General features: G+C 38.9%; 2 long non-coding RNA genes across 2 annotated transcripts in view; one reads left to right on the forward strand and one right to left on the reverse strand.

Moving 5' to 3' along the window:
- Positions 1–16,421, reverse strand: part of LOC125099702 (uncharacterized) — a 268,859-nt gene that overhangs the window by 194,267 nt on the left and 58,171 nt on the right. The gene's annotated exons all lie outside the window — the stretch shown is intronic.
- LOC125099704 (uncharacterized) lies at positions 224–15,882 on the forward strand. Its single transcript, XR_007127330.1, has 3 exons — positions 224–340; positions 13,444–13,514; positions 15,705–15,882. It is a non-coding gene; the product is annotated as an uncharacterized LOC125099704 (long non-coding RNA).

Consider the following 16,421-nt stretch of genomic DNA (forward strand, 5'->3'; position numbering starts at 1 on the left):
AACAATTGAAACGTAATTTGAGAGGCACCTGGGTGGCTCAGTCGGTTAAGCACCCAACTCTTGATCTCAGTTCAGGTCTTGATCTAAGAGTCATGAGTGCCAGCCCCACTTTGGCGTGGAGCTTACTTTAAAAAAAATGTCATTTGATATTTGCTATGACAGAGGGTGTGTGTACCAAGTAATATGAGAAAACAGAGAAAGGAGTGGCTAATTCTGTCTGGAGTGGGGATGGAGAGAAGTCATCAGTGAAGCATCAGAGAGCAGGGGACCTTCAAGTATGAGTAGCAAGGGGCAGAAAGAGAAATTCGGAAGACCGAAGATTGACTCCACCATATCCCTGGTAAGTGAGCAAAACCCTTCCCATAGAAGCAGAAGAGTTCATTCCCTCAGCCCAGCATTACTTCCCTTCTTGAGAACTGGAAGTTGCTATTTGTAAGCCATTCCTAGCATTACCCACACCACCTGATTTCTTCCCCCTCCCACCGATACACACAGAGGAACCTGACCCTTCCAAGCAGCAATTAGAGAAAAAGATCAGGCAAAATCAGCAAAGGAGTCATAGAGGAAGCAGGGTGGGTCTTACTGGATAAGCCTAGAGTTTGGGTTTTTTTTTTAATAGTTAAAATAACAAAATAATATGCTCAGGATACTTAGGATTTAGTATGCATTCTACCAGTAGGAAACATTTTCAGTCACTAAAATGTTGGAGGAGCTGTTGCTTCTAACATGCATGAATAGTGGTCTATAGTCATAAAGCGGTAAGTTTACCACTAATGAAGCAATGACCTAGTATGGAGATAGCAAATAAAAGGTACCATTGCCCTCTCCCCATCCCTGGGCAGACATTATTAATCAATGTTGACATGCTTTTCCACTGCTCCTGGACACAACCTCAGAATCTTGGACCTTGCTGTCATGACTGAACTAGCAGTTCTGTTGAGAATATGCTAATAACAAGGAAACACGAAGCTGATCAGGGCTGCAGTCTCATTGGTCTGATTAATAGAGTCATACAAGGGGCGCCTGGGTGGCTCAGTGGGTTAAAACCTCTGCCTTTGGCTCAGTTCATGATCCCAGGGTCCTGGGATCGAGCCCCGCATCGGGTTCTCTGCTCAACAGGGAGCCTGCTTCCTCCTCTCTCTCTCTGCCTGCTTCTCTGCCTACTTGTGATCTGGGTCTGTCAAATAAATAAATAAAATCTTTAAAAAAAAAAAAAAGAGAGAGTCATACAAACCAAAGGTCCAATTTGACAATAGGTATTCACTAGAAAATGAGGCTGAAACACTATGTTAAATTTTGTGGATTGGCTTACTCAACATTTATGCCAAATCCCTTCTAGAATTCAAAAGCTGGAAAACTTAGAAACAAAATGCCCTGGTCCTTTTACATTTCTGGTTTTGGATTATGGTTCCAAAAGAACTTCAGAGAGAGAAGCGGGGTTCCATGAGTATTTTCCTATCAAGGTCTGTGGCAGAGCCAACATTGAACTGTGGTCATCAGCAGTGACAGGGGTCCCCTGATCCTGGCCCCAGGGGAGGGAAGCTGCAATAGCTCACCTGGATGTCCAGTTCTGTAATGAGGTTTGGAGAGTCCTTCCTAGAAGCTTGCCTACAGTCTGTTTCTTCATTTCCCTCTTCCAAAATGATTTCACAAATCTCATAACAGCCAATGACCTTTCTGCTTAGACTCTGTTGTCTACAACTGAACCTTCATGGAAAAGGCATGAAAACCTACCTTAGACTGTATTTGCTGGAGAAAAAGTATTTGGCCAAAAAAAAAAAAAAAAAAGTTCTAATTGCATGAATGTTTTAGTTAAAACTTATATTCTTAGGGGTACCTGGGTGGCTTGGTCAGTTAAATGCCTGCCTTCAGCTCAGGTCATAATCCCAGAGTCCTGGGATTGAGCCCCACACACCTGGCTCCCCTGTTCAGCAGGAAGTCTGCTTCTCCCTCTCCCTCTGCTCTGTGCCCCCCACCTTGTGTGTTTTATCTCTCAAGTGAATCAATCAATATAATCTTTAAAAAAAAAAAAACTTATATTCTTGTAGCTTCAGCTATTAACTCTGTGAAAATGAATTCAAAATCTGTATTTCTACCTTCAACTTTGGAGCCCTTCTGCTTTCTCTTGTCTCACACTGTTTCCTGGACTCCTATACTTGGATTTCCTGCTATCACCAAGAATTCATATATCTATAGTTTCATTCTTCATCTTCTCTTTCATTACCCTGGTCACCTGAACTCAAAATTTCAGCACAGTCTGGCCTCCCTCTTTCTCATGTACCAAACCCTGACATTTCTTTTACATCATCTTTGTTCCACCTCTTTTCCATTGCCCTTATCCCGGGTCTGGTTCCAGCCTTTTCCAGATCAGGCTTGCACCGTTACACTATTCTATCTGATTTCCCTATGTTCAGTATCTTTCCAAACCCCTTACTCCTCAAATTTACCCTAGCAATGGCAACCCAACTAATATTACTAAAGAGCATTCTCATCTTGACATTTCCCACTCATACATTTCCAGACTTCCAGTACTTTGAACATAAAACTCCAGCAACTTGGTTTGGCATTCATGACTTTCACAAACTGACTGCCATCTATCTATCGAAGGTTACTTCTTTCCACTTCCCTCCTCGAATCAATGCTACAGCCAACTACAGTCACACTGGTCTCCTTACTTCATCTAATTAACATACCATTTTGAAGACCACTGTCTGGTACACCATTTGCCCAGGGTGCAGTGATCTCACTCCCTTCTCTGCATGTCATGTAATGTTGAATGGAAACTCATAATCTATCCTCCGGTAGAATGGAAAAGGAAGGGGGCAGACGCCACATAGTATCTGAATGACCAATAGAAGAGAATTTCTTCTTTAAATGGGAAGATAAAATTATAGATTATTTTGATTGTTTTAGTCAGTTGACTGTTCAACCCAAGTTTTATTTAGATTCTGTGAGACTGCAACCTGGTGTTAGTCTTGGGGTTCTCCAGGTTCAAAATGCTGTCCACAAGGGTTGAGGCCATCAAATGACCCACGTTGCATAAGAAAGAGTACCACTGACTTACAGAAATGATTTTTCTGGTGAATATGCTTGTCCTTATTGACAGACCAGAACTTGATTAACTTTAAACAAGTGAGACACTACCATATATTTTCTCTGTGAATATTTTAGGATCAGGATCAGGATCAGGAATGCATTATTCATTTTATCTATCTCACCAGATGGCCTTGACCCTACTTGTAGAACAATGAGACACTTTTCTTTTGCTTCATCCTCTCTCCTGTTCTCCGGGGTGCTTGCACTAGCAGGTACAAAGATTCCCTCCCAGGTGCGTAGCTTCTTAACACACATTACCTCTCCTCTCGCCCTGCCCAGCCAATCATGCTTTTCCAATGAGGGCTCCGATATTGCAGATGGAGTGATGCATCTGAATTCACACCTGCTGATTATAATCTGAGGCTCCTTTTGTTCACCTTGCTTGCTATCTATAGTCATATTACACAAGGGATGATGTCTAAGGCTTCGAGTGTTATTTTTGGGCCCTTACCAGCTATCAAAACCTGACAAGCTTCCCCAATCTTCTCTCCATGTCAACCAGCACTTCCCCAGAGGGGCTGGGTGTTTCTCTTCATCTTCTCTTCATCTCCCAGTTTTTCAGTTTGAAAAACTTTAGACCAAGCAAATGCATTCTTCTCCATTCTGGGAAAATGTGCCTGCCCCCAGCCAAATGTCTATCTTCCTATTATTTGCAACCATGATTTAAAGACCTAAATCCCCATTTTCAGATCCCATGGTGGTAACGACTCCTTATCTTTTAAATCCTTATCACTCAAGTAAAGTCACAGAAATTAATGGGGAAAAAAATGAATGACAGTTTTCCTACACCTAAAGTACATCATTTTTTTTTTGTCCTAGAAACTATTCCCAAGTATGCTTCCATACTGCTTTCTTTTCCAAAAATGGGCTCAACAAGTCTTTTTAAACTTGCCCCCCCACCCAATTGTGGCCCTGGGGCAAGACAAACAATGGGCCACATCAAATTGGCATATAGCCACAAAGAGGGAATCCTATCATTCATTTTTCACTCAAAAGGTTAATTCTCACCCAATACTTAAGGTTCTCCTTGATGAATCACCATTCTTCCCAGGTCAGCAGTCTACTCTCAGTTCCACATTCTTTTCCTTTTCCCTCTCCTCCAACTCACATTCTCTTTCTCTCCCTCCTCAAGAGCCAACTATTGATTCGTCATTGTTGTTGGAAGTGTGCATGTTATTTCTTCTGCAGATAGTCCAGATTATCATATACTTCTCAAGTATGAAGAGGCTCACATTTTTACATTCACTGGGTTTACTCCTCCTTGGGATAGATTTTTATCTCCCCTTCCTCTTGTCACATTTTTCTACTTTTTATTCTCCTCATTCCAGGTGCAATTCTCTGCCATCTTATTGGAATCCTGTGTTTCCTGGGTTTCTTATTTCCTCAATCTACAAGAACTTTTCATCCTATTATTATTATTCCCTAAGTTCCTTCACACTCTGCTCAAGCCAGACTGCCTTTCATTCCTGCATATCAGTTCTTCCTTTGGACAAGAAGAAGAATGGCATACAATCTCTAATTTTTTTTTTTAATTTTTTTTTAAGACTTTATTTGAGAGAGGTAGAGAGAGATCACAAGTAGGCAGAGCAGCAGGCAGAGGGAGAGGGAGAAGCAGGCTCCCTGCTGAGCAGGGAGCCCAATGTGGGGCTCGATCCCAGGACCCTGAGATCATGACCTGAGCTAAAGGCAGAGGCTTAATCGACTGAGCCACCCAGGCACCTCCACAATCTCTAATTTTCCCTTAGCTCTATTCCTAGGACCAAGGGATTCTAAGATATTCTAGGATAGGAATCTCAAATGGAATTTTCATTCTTTGTGACACCTGTCCACAACTGCTTTGGTTGACAAAGTGTTTAATCATACATGTGCCTGCCAAGGAGCCCATCTTGTAAACTAGAATGATTAGAAGTTTGGATTTCATCATCCATCAGGAGTACCCACGTATCCCCTGTTATGGGATCTCAGGGGGCTCTGTACCTATCCTTCATAATCCTCTTCACAGTTTTCATCAATTATTGGAGTGATTATCTGCTCAACATCTGAATTTTTTTTTTTTATAAATTTTATTTATTTATTTGACAGAGAGAAATCACAAGTAGGCAGAGAGGCAGGCAGAGAGAGAGGAGGAAGCAGGCTCCCTGCTGAGCAGAAAGCCCGATGTGGGGCTTGAACCCAGGACCTGGGATCATGACCTGAGCTGAAGGCAGCGGCTTAACCCACTGAGCCACCCAGGCGCCCCTCAACATCTGAATTCTTAACACTGGAACCTACCATCACTTTTATTTTGCTGCTTGTCATGCAAAATATGGATCACAGACAATAAGTTTCATAATCATTGCATTGAATATTCAGTCGATGGAGAGCTAACATTTCAACTTGCAGCAAAAGCAAATAAGGATGACGATGCCCTTGTAGGCATGCGCTCTGAATGTAGATGAGGTGCCAGTCCACAGCCACTGCACAAAGCAGGCTGCAGTCACTGAAGAAGATCATAAACATCTTCGCTCCTGCCAGAACCTCCTGGGCAACAGAGTCACAGGAGACGTCTCAGTGGAAAAGGCTGCTTGGCTTCACCTGTAATTACCCGAACCACTACACTGGGCAATTAAGCAATTGGCCTCCAGGGTATGTTTTTGGTCACTTGCAACAGGTGTCCCTTTCTTGCATGGTCCAGAGCAACCACTCACTGTTCTGCCATTCAGACTACCCACCATCCCCTAGGAAGAACCAAGGTTCTTTTCCCCTGCCCCAAACTACAGCACATTAACACTTTTTTCTTCTGAACACTTAGCAATTCTTTTTATGACTTTTAAAAACCTCTTTTATGTTTTTATCTCCTGGAAATCATAGGTAGAACAAGTAATGAAGGAAAAAAGAGAACTGAATTCTAATTCTGACTTTGCCTTGGGCAAGTCACATTTCTGGACCTGTCTCTTTAGCTGTTAAATGACGATGCCATCTGCTTCAGGGTTCAGTTTGATTTTATTTTTACCTAGGGTAGACCCTCTAGGATGGAGTTTTTCAAACTGGAGGTTGTAACTCAGTGGATCATAAAATCAATTTTGGTAATGGAAGGGAATATATCAGAGTATATTACACAGAATAAGAGCATTGTTCTATGAAATTTTTGTTGTGTCTGCATGTGCATCTATGAGTTGGATGCTAAACATATTTTTTATTATGGATAGAAGAAAAAAAAATTAAATTCAGCCCTAAAAATACAGCAGTGTCAGAAAGTATATTAGTGGTTGCCTGGGACTGGGGTGGAAATGGGGAGTGACTGTAAATGGACTTAAGATTTCTTTTCAGTGTGATGGAAAGATTCTAAAATTAGATTGTGTTGGTGGTTGTATAACTCTGCACATATACTAAGATTCATTAAATTGTACACTGAAAAGGGGTGAGTTTATGGGATTTAAGTTACATCTCAATAAAGTTATTTAAAAATAAAACAAAACACTGCTCTACAAGGCCATGGATTTGCTTCAGCATATCTGTGGGCCCTCCAAAATTATATAATACATTTTCTTTTTCTAAGGAGAGGAAATAGAGCGTCTATCACATGCTCAGAGGGATCTAAGACCAGTTGATCACACTGTCAAATTCTGTCTGGCACTAAAATTTTATGATTCTAAAACCCTGAAGTTTATTTTAACTTTATTTCCTCAGAATTATAACCATAAAGCTTTGCCTCCCAAGCATTCTTAAGAGTCCATTTATTTATCCAGTAATCTGGTGGACTGGACTCTATGTATTAAAATGGTTTTAAAAGAAAATTACTATGATGATTTTAGGTATTATCAATAATATATCATTATTTGATTACATTTTATATGTTTTATTATATTTACCTGCATTTGGTTATATCTGCAGGGTTTTTTTCCTGATCTGTGCAATTAATTTTGCAAAGATTCATTCTTTAGACCCAAGGAAAATAGTCTTATTTATAATCATGCTTACCCAGTGAAGCTGATTAGACCTGTACTTTCTCTTTTCTCACTAACTCACACTCAGTTTTTATTCCTATCAAAAATTCAGTAATAGCTCAATTTAACAAGTGATTACTGTATGCAGGGATATAGATAATGCTCCCCATTTACTGTCCCACTTTTTCTTTATCACAGAACTATGAGATGGGCATTTTTCTCTACCATTAGAAATAGGCAAGCTGAGACACAATAGGACCCATAGTTGGAATTGCTGAAAGTTCTGTCCAACAGCGAAGTCAAAGATCTTAGCTGCTGCAGGTATATCCACAGGGTTTTCAGTCATAGCTGCACCTGTAATCTACATGCCAACTGCATACTGCAATGGTATTTGTACCTCCATTTTTTTTCTCAGAATGTTGATGATTCATAGTGCTAAGGGTAAGAGAGCTCACAGATCCTTTACAAAAATTTTCACTGGTGAGCAAACCTTTGCTACTAAGGAAAACCAGAATATGTGGCCCACTTTTGCATATTCATTATTTTGTATTAAAGATATTTATAAATTACGACACTAATCCACCTTTTTCTTCCTGGAAGGGCACAGAAAATTCCCATGTGAATGGTACCTTGCCTGTACCAGGAGGCAAGAAGACGTACTTATTAGCCCAGAAATGGCACCAAAGGAACCTGCCAACGAAACTTACTCCATTATTTCCCCCTATATATTTACCTTCCTCTGGTTCATCACACTTGGAAGTCTAAAACTAGTTTCCTTTGTCCTATCATTACTCTACAGATTTCTTGTTCTTTGTAAAAGATGCTGTATAAGCTGTACTTTTAAGCTATTACCTAGAATTCTGTGCTGCCATTTTGAGTTGGTTTTGGTTTAAGTTTCTCCCCCATTGTGTGCATTGCCCAAGTTAATGAATTCTTCGGTTTTCTCCTGTCAATCTGTTTTTATTTTTGTTTGTTTTTTTGTTAAAGAGTCCCAGCTGAAAACCTGAGATGGGTTGAGTTTAAGTTTTACTTCTCCTACCAAAGATAAAGGAGAGTTGAGAAATATAAAGGGACCAACAAAACAGCTGTGTGGGGGGTGGGATTCTGTACATCTTATGTAAAGAGAAAGACAGACTGGGATTTTTCTAAGTGAAGTGGCAACATGGAGACAGGGAAAGACATTTCTGGGTAAGAGCAATGTTAATTAGTTTAAGAGTTGTATTCTTTTGCACAGGCCATGCGCTGTCAGCCAACTATTTATACTAGGTTAAGAGTTGTTTGATGGCAAGAAACATGTCTAGTTTAACAATGCTAAAAATAAGGGGTGCCTGGGAGGCTCAATCAGTTAAGGATCCAACTCTTGGTTTTGGCTCAGGTCATGATGTCAGAGTCCTGAAATGGAGCCCCTTGACCCGCCTTCCTGCTCAGTGGGGAATCTGCTTTAGCTTTCCCTCTGCCCCTCCCTCACACTCACAAGCTCCCGTTTGCTCTCTCTCTCTCAAATAAACAAATAAATCTTTAATGCTAAAAATAGGTCTTTATATACACTAAGTATTTAATGTTTGTTAAATTACAATGTGATTTTACATTGCACAGCGGTTGGTAATAAACAAAGGACTGGGTATATCCTAAGTGTCCATCAAAAGAGAAGTGGTTAAATAAATCAATACTTTCAAACCACCATAATAATCAAGTGTGATTCCATGTGCTATTATAAAATAATCTCCAGAATATATTATTAAGTGAAAAAAGCACCTGTATAGAATATCCATACTGAAGGGAAAAATAAATAGGGAGATTTTATATATAATAGAATATTTCTGGAAGGATACAAGAGTCTACAGTGAATGCCTTTAGAGAGTAGGACTGACTATTGTGGGTGGATAGACTCGCTCTTCACCATATAATTTTATACTTTGGGGATCTTTTAATGTAAAATTTCATTATTTTTTCACTTAAATTCTCTTAAAAATAGTATCATAGCAAACAATTCAGTACCACCATGTATTTAGCTCTTAATCCTTTCCTAATTGTATTTAATGCAATCAACCACCCATCCTATAGATGAAGAAAGGGGCTCAGAGACGGTAAGTGACTTACACTAGTAACAGAGCTTGACAGTAAACAGCCTATCCAGTATTTGACCCAAATCCTCGGGCTCCACATCCATTGATACTTTTTTTCACAACTCCTATAGACCAACTCATATAGACCATATGAATATAAAACCACAGTACTATGGTTAACATTGTTGAGTCAGTTTAATTACGTGCTCAAGTTTGTTGCTTTTGCTCCCAATGACCAATCAAGCTTTAAAGTACCACATAATATTTTCCATAAACCTCCTCCTCCTTCTAGCCCTTACAATTCCTTTCCATGGGGCCCAAATTCTTCATTTACCTGGCTCTTATCTCTGGCTTTAACAATAGGGATTGTATCCTTGCACCAACTCTGGTTTCCAGCTTATGTGTGACTTCTGTTCCCTCTGCTGTCACAAGCCCCTGAAAGCTTGATCTGCCATCTTGGTTCTCTCATGCCATATTCATCACTCCTCTCCAGTATCTTTCTTTCTCTCTTTTTTCTCTGAATTCTACCATTTTCCACTTCTTTTTCCTAAGTACTACATTATCTCCCTGTTATTTTGTACAACTTCCTGTTCTCCAACCCATTCCCAAATTCCCAAAATAATCAATCTCTGTTTAAGAGTTCCCAATCTTCCACTGAGCTTGGCTCTTCTGATTCTTTTTATGCCAATCCATATACCTGGATGTTTTTGTACACTATTTTACAATATTACCACACTCTTTCATAGCACCTAAATTGAACCTCTCTGACATTAAAATGAGAGATAACATACGTCAAAATCACTTTTTAAAAAACGGAACTATAACCCCATGGTTGGCAGTATAGACCAGTGGTTAGAAGCATGACTTTGAAATTAGTTAGTAGATTTGAATCCTACTTCTGTCAGTTAATAACTGTGTGAGGTTAAGAAATTTACTTAATCATATCAATTTATCCTTTTGTAAAATGAGGACAATAGTACTTTCTTTATAGGGTTTCTATGGTGATTATGTGAGATCATGCAAATCAAGTGTTTGAGATATCAGTGGGTTTGATATAAATGCCAAATAAATACCCCTCTGTTTGTTCTCTCATCTCCATCAGCTTTCCATAACCTTGCAAAATACATCCTTCTCTTCCCCAACCCCCATTTCCACCCGACTTTCAGCCTCCATGCCCATCATCTTCATGGAGATCAAGAAAATCAATCTCATCATGCCACTTAAATTAAGAAGTTTGTAGAAAAAATATCAAATGGACATCCTCTGGCACACAATATTTTTTTTCTTACCCTTTTTTGCAATAGGACAAAAAAATTTCCCCTAAATCATAAAACCCTAGTTTTTAATCTCTCAGATTTAGCTCCATTTTTTTCATAAACAATGAAAATCTAGTGCTGCATTAAAATTCACACACACAAAAAAAAGCTATCCGGTGTTCATTTACATTAATTATAGTGGTGATTGCCTATGGCTAATGCCAGAGAATGTATTCTGGCTTCGAGTTCTATTTTTAGACAACTGCTCTGAGGATCATCAGACACCTGTCCTATTTAGCAGCTGGAATATTTAAGCACCATAGTGCTTTTAAAATAGCAGACAAGCCAGCCACAAAGTCATATTTTAAACAAAAGGGTTTTAGTATTGAAGATCATGATTTGAATTCCTTCAATGCTATCACAATAGAAGTATGTTAAGATTCAAGATAATATCAGGTTGTGACACCAAGTTAAGTTAGATGAAGAAAAAGTGGATTGGGGGCCTCTGGCTGACTCAGTCCCTGAAGCATGTGACTCTTGATCTCGGGGTTATGAGTTTGAGCCCCACACTGGGTGTGGAGATTACTTAAAAATAAAATCTTTAAAACAAAACAAAAACAAAAAACAAAAAACAAAGGAAAAAGTGGATTTACCTGAAGACAAAAGAAAAGAAAACTTTCTTCCTCCCTTCTCTACCTCTATACCTTGATTGCAGTTGCTGGAATCAAGTAAGAATGGACATGAGCCCCACAAAATCCCCACTAGAATGAAGGAAAATTTGGGACATCTCTAATATGCCAAGGTGTCTTCTGAGCTGGATTTACCTGATCCAGTCTAACATTAACTCCCTTGTTTTACAGAGCAGGAAACTGAGGCTCAGACAGTGAAAGTGACATTCCCAATGTGGATTCTAAAGACTGTCCAATGAATCGTGATAATAGTGGGATTCGACATAAAATGACTTGTATTTCTCACCCAGCCTTAGGATATAAAGCATAATTGCTCTAAGTAAACAGGTAACCCATCCTCATTGGGTAGAGACTGGGTTATGACCCTGGGTTATGAGTAAGCATGTAACCCAGTGTCAGTCAAACAGAAATAATGGACATTTTCTGTGGGGGTGATTTCTGGAAGAGATCTTGATCCCTGATAGGAAGAGAAACGGTGAGGAAGACTACATCTTACATAAAATCACCCAGTCAAGGATATGATGCAAGCAACTCTCTATCTAATACTGCACCAAAGGCATAAAAATGCAAAGACGTTGCCTTCCAGTTGGTTAAGAGACACTGTTTTGGCTGAAAAATTCTAACAGGTCAGTCCAAAGTGAATGAAGCAGATAAAAGAGTACTAAAAGCACAAAGCAACGAGGAATCATTGAAAGCTGGATTTCAAGGAAGATATTCTGAGGAGGCAGAACCTCACATGGGTTGGGAAGAAAAGGGTATTCTATTCAGTGTATTCTGGCAGTGGAAAAACAAATTAGGGAAGGGAAAATCAATGGTACAAAGTGTTAGGCTTGCTGTTCAGTTTGTGTTCAGAAAGTATCATTTACAGCTATTTAGGTTTTAAATGAATTTACAAAATTTTTTTGATTTAATGTTTTCTTAAGCTTTTGAGATCAAAAGCCACATTTCCACTTAAAAAAATCGAATACTTGTTGGGGCACCTGGGTAGCTCAGTCGATTTAGCATCTACCTTGGGCTCAGGTCATGATCTCAGGGTCCCAGAATCAAGCCCAAGTCAGACTCCCTGCTCAGCAGGGAGCCTGCTCTTCCCTCTCCCTCTCTCTCTGCTCCTCCCTCTCCTTCTGCGTCCCCTGCTCCTGCTCTCTCTCATTTTCTCTCGCTTTCTATCTCAAGTAAATAAATAAAGTCTTTTTCTAAAAATCTAATACTTGTTATGTAAAACAAGAAAAATCACTTTCATATATTTTTGTTAGGGGCTCCTGGGTGGCTCAGTTGATTAGGCAACTGCCTTCAGCTCAGGTTGTGATCCCAGGATCCTGGGATCTAGCCCCAGGTCAGGCTCCTTACTCAGCAGGGAGCCTGCTTCTCCCTCTCCCTGTGCCTGCTACTCCGCCTGCTTGTGCTCTCTCTCTGTCAAATAAATAAAATAAAAAAAGAAACTAACATATTTTTGTTAATGTTCAATTAACTCATGTTAAACAGATTAAAATCACTTAAGTAGTTCTGTTTAAATCCTTAAATACATTTTATCCCAATTTTAAGTTAAATATTTAATAGATTTGATTCTTGGTAAGGATTTCAAATGTTTGAGCAGACATACTTAAATCCTAGCAAGTAAGGTCTTCCTCAGTTCCTATATAACTCTTACAGATCAAATAAATTAAATGAATGTGAATCATAATTGTTCATAAGTAGCACAAAATTAATTTTTAAAATTATTCACATTCTATTATACTTTTCCACTTATCACATATCTAAACCAAATACATAGTTCAAATGGAAGTCACAAGTGCAAATCTCTTAGATTAACAGATATATACCTTTTCCTAATGATTGTACAAAATGCTCTTCTATGAAAGTGTAAGTATCATGGGCTTGGTTTACTTCATTGTATTCATATTTAATTCTAAACCTGCCTGAATATGAAGGCTTAATTAATGGAGATTAATGGAGCTTTGTCATCTCAAGTGCAGGTAAGTTAATAAATCAAAGTTCTAGGACATTCATACAGTTACTTATTGTTCAGAAATTTAAGACCAGGAAGTAAGACATGAGTTCTACATATCCATGATTTCACTGGAGTCACAAATGGACAGTGCCCGCTTTATATAAACTGTGCCAATAAGCCCATGCCACTCATCAAATCTATTTTAATCACCTAACTGCTGTGGTTAGAATTCTGCACCCTCACCCTTGCTGCAATTAGCTTCCTTCATTCTTTGATTGGATTCTATTAATCTATTTATTGCCTCCTGAGATCCTGCAAACTTTCCTATTTTTTTAAAGTCCTGATTGGATTTTGCATGCTTCTCATACTTTGGTCTAGCTCTAGACATAACCTGTAATCTTTTTAATGACACAGTTGGCTTTGCAGAGCATCTAACCCACAGTATCTTTTGTTCTTTAACAGAAATCTCTTGCCAAGGAACAGGTGCCAAAGAAGAAGGCCTGTAAAGCCATGAAACTGGTGCTCAGGTCTTGGTAAGTTTAAGAGGGAAGGTAACAGAGAGTGTTAGAATGGTCAGAATGGAAGACAGGCAGAGAATGAGTTCCAGGGAGTCAAGGAGGTCTTCACTGGGGGAAGGGATCACAGTTGCCTGATAGAGGAGAAGTAGAAAAGATAGCAGCTATAAGAATGTGGTCCTGACAAGGAAATGGCTTTGTTCAAAGTCTCTGGGAAATTTATGACGGTAAAATCCAAGATAATGCCATCCCCACATGTGCAAACAATTTGCTGAAGCTGAAGATATGTGACATTACAGAGATTGAAGGATTTAGAAGGAGACTAAATTTTACTGATGAAAATGTAAAAAGCCTTAGGGTTGATGGCAAAGGTAAAGAAAAAAATTTGATCCCAGAGCTCCAACCATCTATTAGAGAAGACCTCCTGGGGGAAAAAAAAATTCCCTAAAAAAAAAAAAAAAAATTGTCCAGCTAACATTCTGGACAATCCAAGAATGTCTAAGCAATGAGCCAGCTGCACCTTAATTTCAAGAAACATCTTAAACATCAAAAATTCCAAATGATAACAAGAACTGAGAAAAATACAGTCACTTTAGAGCTGGTAGTAATAAGGGAATTTGATACATGGCAACTTTACAAATAGCTTTATTGAAAATGAAGTTGTGGAAAAATGATAAAAATGGCATCCATGTTCTTCTACCCCATCTACTAATATCATCCATATTTGGAATTATTTTTCCAAGGTTGTTCTGCACTGTCCTCTACAGTATATTTGAAAATGTCTCTGATTTAGGTGACCAACCTGTGTTTCAAACAGAAAAACTAAAATGCATGAAGCTGGGAAACTTCTCATTTCCCACAAAATTCCTAGAAGGAAAGAAGAGGAAAAACTTCTGAGGCTCACGTTTCCCTAAACACATATATGGCTTTATCATCCCATCCTTAATTTAAGTGTACTTGTTAGAAATTTAGTGGAAACAAGTGAAGGCAAATTTAACCTGCTCTTCATCAGAGACACCAACTGCATTTTTGGTAAAAATTTTAGTTCCAAATAGAGTTGCCAGATTTATCAAATAACACTACAGAATACTCAGTTAAATTTGAATTACAGATAACGAGCTTGGAGATTTATTTGGTATAAGTATGTCACAAATATTGCATGGAACATACTTATACTAAAAAAGATGTATTATTTAATTGAAATGTAAATTTAACCGGGTGTGCTGAATTATCTGGCAACATTAGTTCGAAAGCCAGTAGTTTAGTGCCTTGAAATCAAAGGGTCGTGGAACAGGAATACCTGACAAACAGCAGTTGTAAGGGTAATAATCTAATCTAAGGCACTGAGGTCCTTTTACTCCCTATCGTTCACTCCTATCCCTGTAATATATTTTAAATTTTAGTACACATTCTCACACAGCAAAGAGAGCTAGAAAGAAAAGCATCGGGTTTGATGGCAAAGGTAAAGTAAGGAAATAAATTTGATCTCAGAGCTCCCGTCACCTACTAGAGAGGACCCCTGGGCAAAAATATCCCTATTCAACAACATTCTGGACAATCCAAGATGTCTAAGCAACAAGCCAGCTGCCTCTTCATTTCAGGCAATACCAGAAACAAAAAATTCCAACTAATAACAAGAACTGAGAAAATAGTCACTTTAGAGCTGTTAAGCTGTTAAGAAAGCAAGCTTAGTTTGTACAGTTGTTACAAACAACTAAATCGGCTAAAACTTGTTTAATTACTGATTGACATGTCATACAAATGGAAATAAGCAACAGTCGGTTATTGACTTCACATTTTTAATTAAAATTAAAACCCAAATGCTCAATCCATTGTATGTCAACAATAAAAAGTCATCGCCATTGAATGGGTGTCAAATGCGTTACAGTAAATGAAATTCCTGGAGGAGGGAGGGAGGGAGGGGAAGACAGAACGTCCCTCCCGTCAATACAGAGAGGAGTGGAAGAAAAAGGGTTTGCAAATAAAGGGCTATCAAGGTATCATAGGCAGAATAACAACCCTCCCACACAAAGGTGTTCATGCCCTAATCCCTAGAACCTGTGAATGTGCTCTCTTCCTTAGCAAAAGGGACACTGCAGATGTGATTAAATTTAAAGCTCTTGAAATGGGGAGGGTATCCTGGATTATCTAATGGACCCAAACCAATTACCTGAGGTTTTAAAAGTAGAGAATCTTTCCTTGCTGCAGAGAACCAGACAGATGGCAGCATGAGGACATGACCCACCATTGCTGGCTTTGAAGATGGTAGAAGGGAATGTGAGCCAAGGAATGCAGATGGTCTCTAGAAGCTATGGGAGGAAAAAAAAAAAAAACACCACAAGGAAATGGCATCTCCCTGAGAACTTCCAGAGAGAAACTCGGGACTCCCAACACCTTTATTTTAATCCAGGTAGACCCACGTCTGGCTTCTGACCTCTGCAGAGCTGTAAGATAATATTATCTGTAAGATAATAAATGTATGTGGATCTCAACATCTGTATTTGTGGTAATTTATGGCAATAGAAAACTGATATATAAGGCTTGGCTCTTTCCAATTAAAACACCTAAAAGAATTGGAGTAACAGTCTCACAGGGAAGGTCTCAGGGCAAGGATCTTCTCTTGATATCTGGATGTGAATTTGCATAATCTTTCCCACTGATGGCCACATCTCCTCCCTCAGTTTACAGAAAGTTCGTAAGGATTGTCCAAATGCTGACCACCCCACCGTTTTGCATTAGAATCTATTCATGCAGCTATGGTGACACATACACGATTTTTAAGCATAAAATAAAATGAGAAAAAAAAGAGGTGGATTCCAGCAAATATTTAAGCAGAAAATAATTCAAAATGTTATTATTCCCTAGGAAGCCTTGTGCTCTGTTAAGCATACACTAGCAATGCAAGGCTTTAAAGTGCATTTTAAA

This window comes from Lutra lutra, chromosome 5 (assembly GCF_902655055.1).
Source record: "Lutra lutra chromosome 5, mLutLut1.2, whole genome shotgun sequence".
NCBI lineage: Eukaryota > Metazoa > Chordata > Mammalia > Carnivora > Mustelidae > Lutra > Lutra lutra.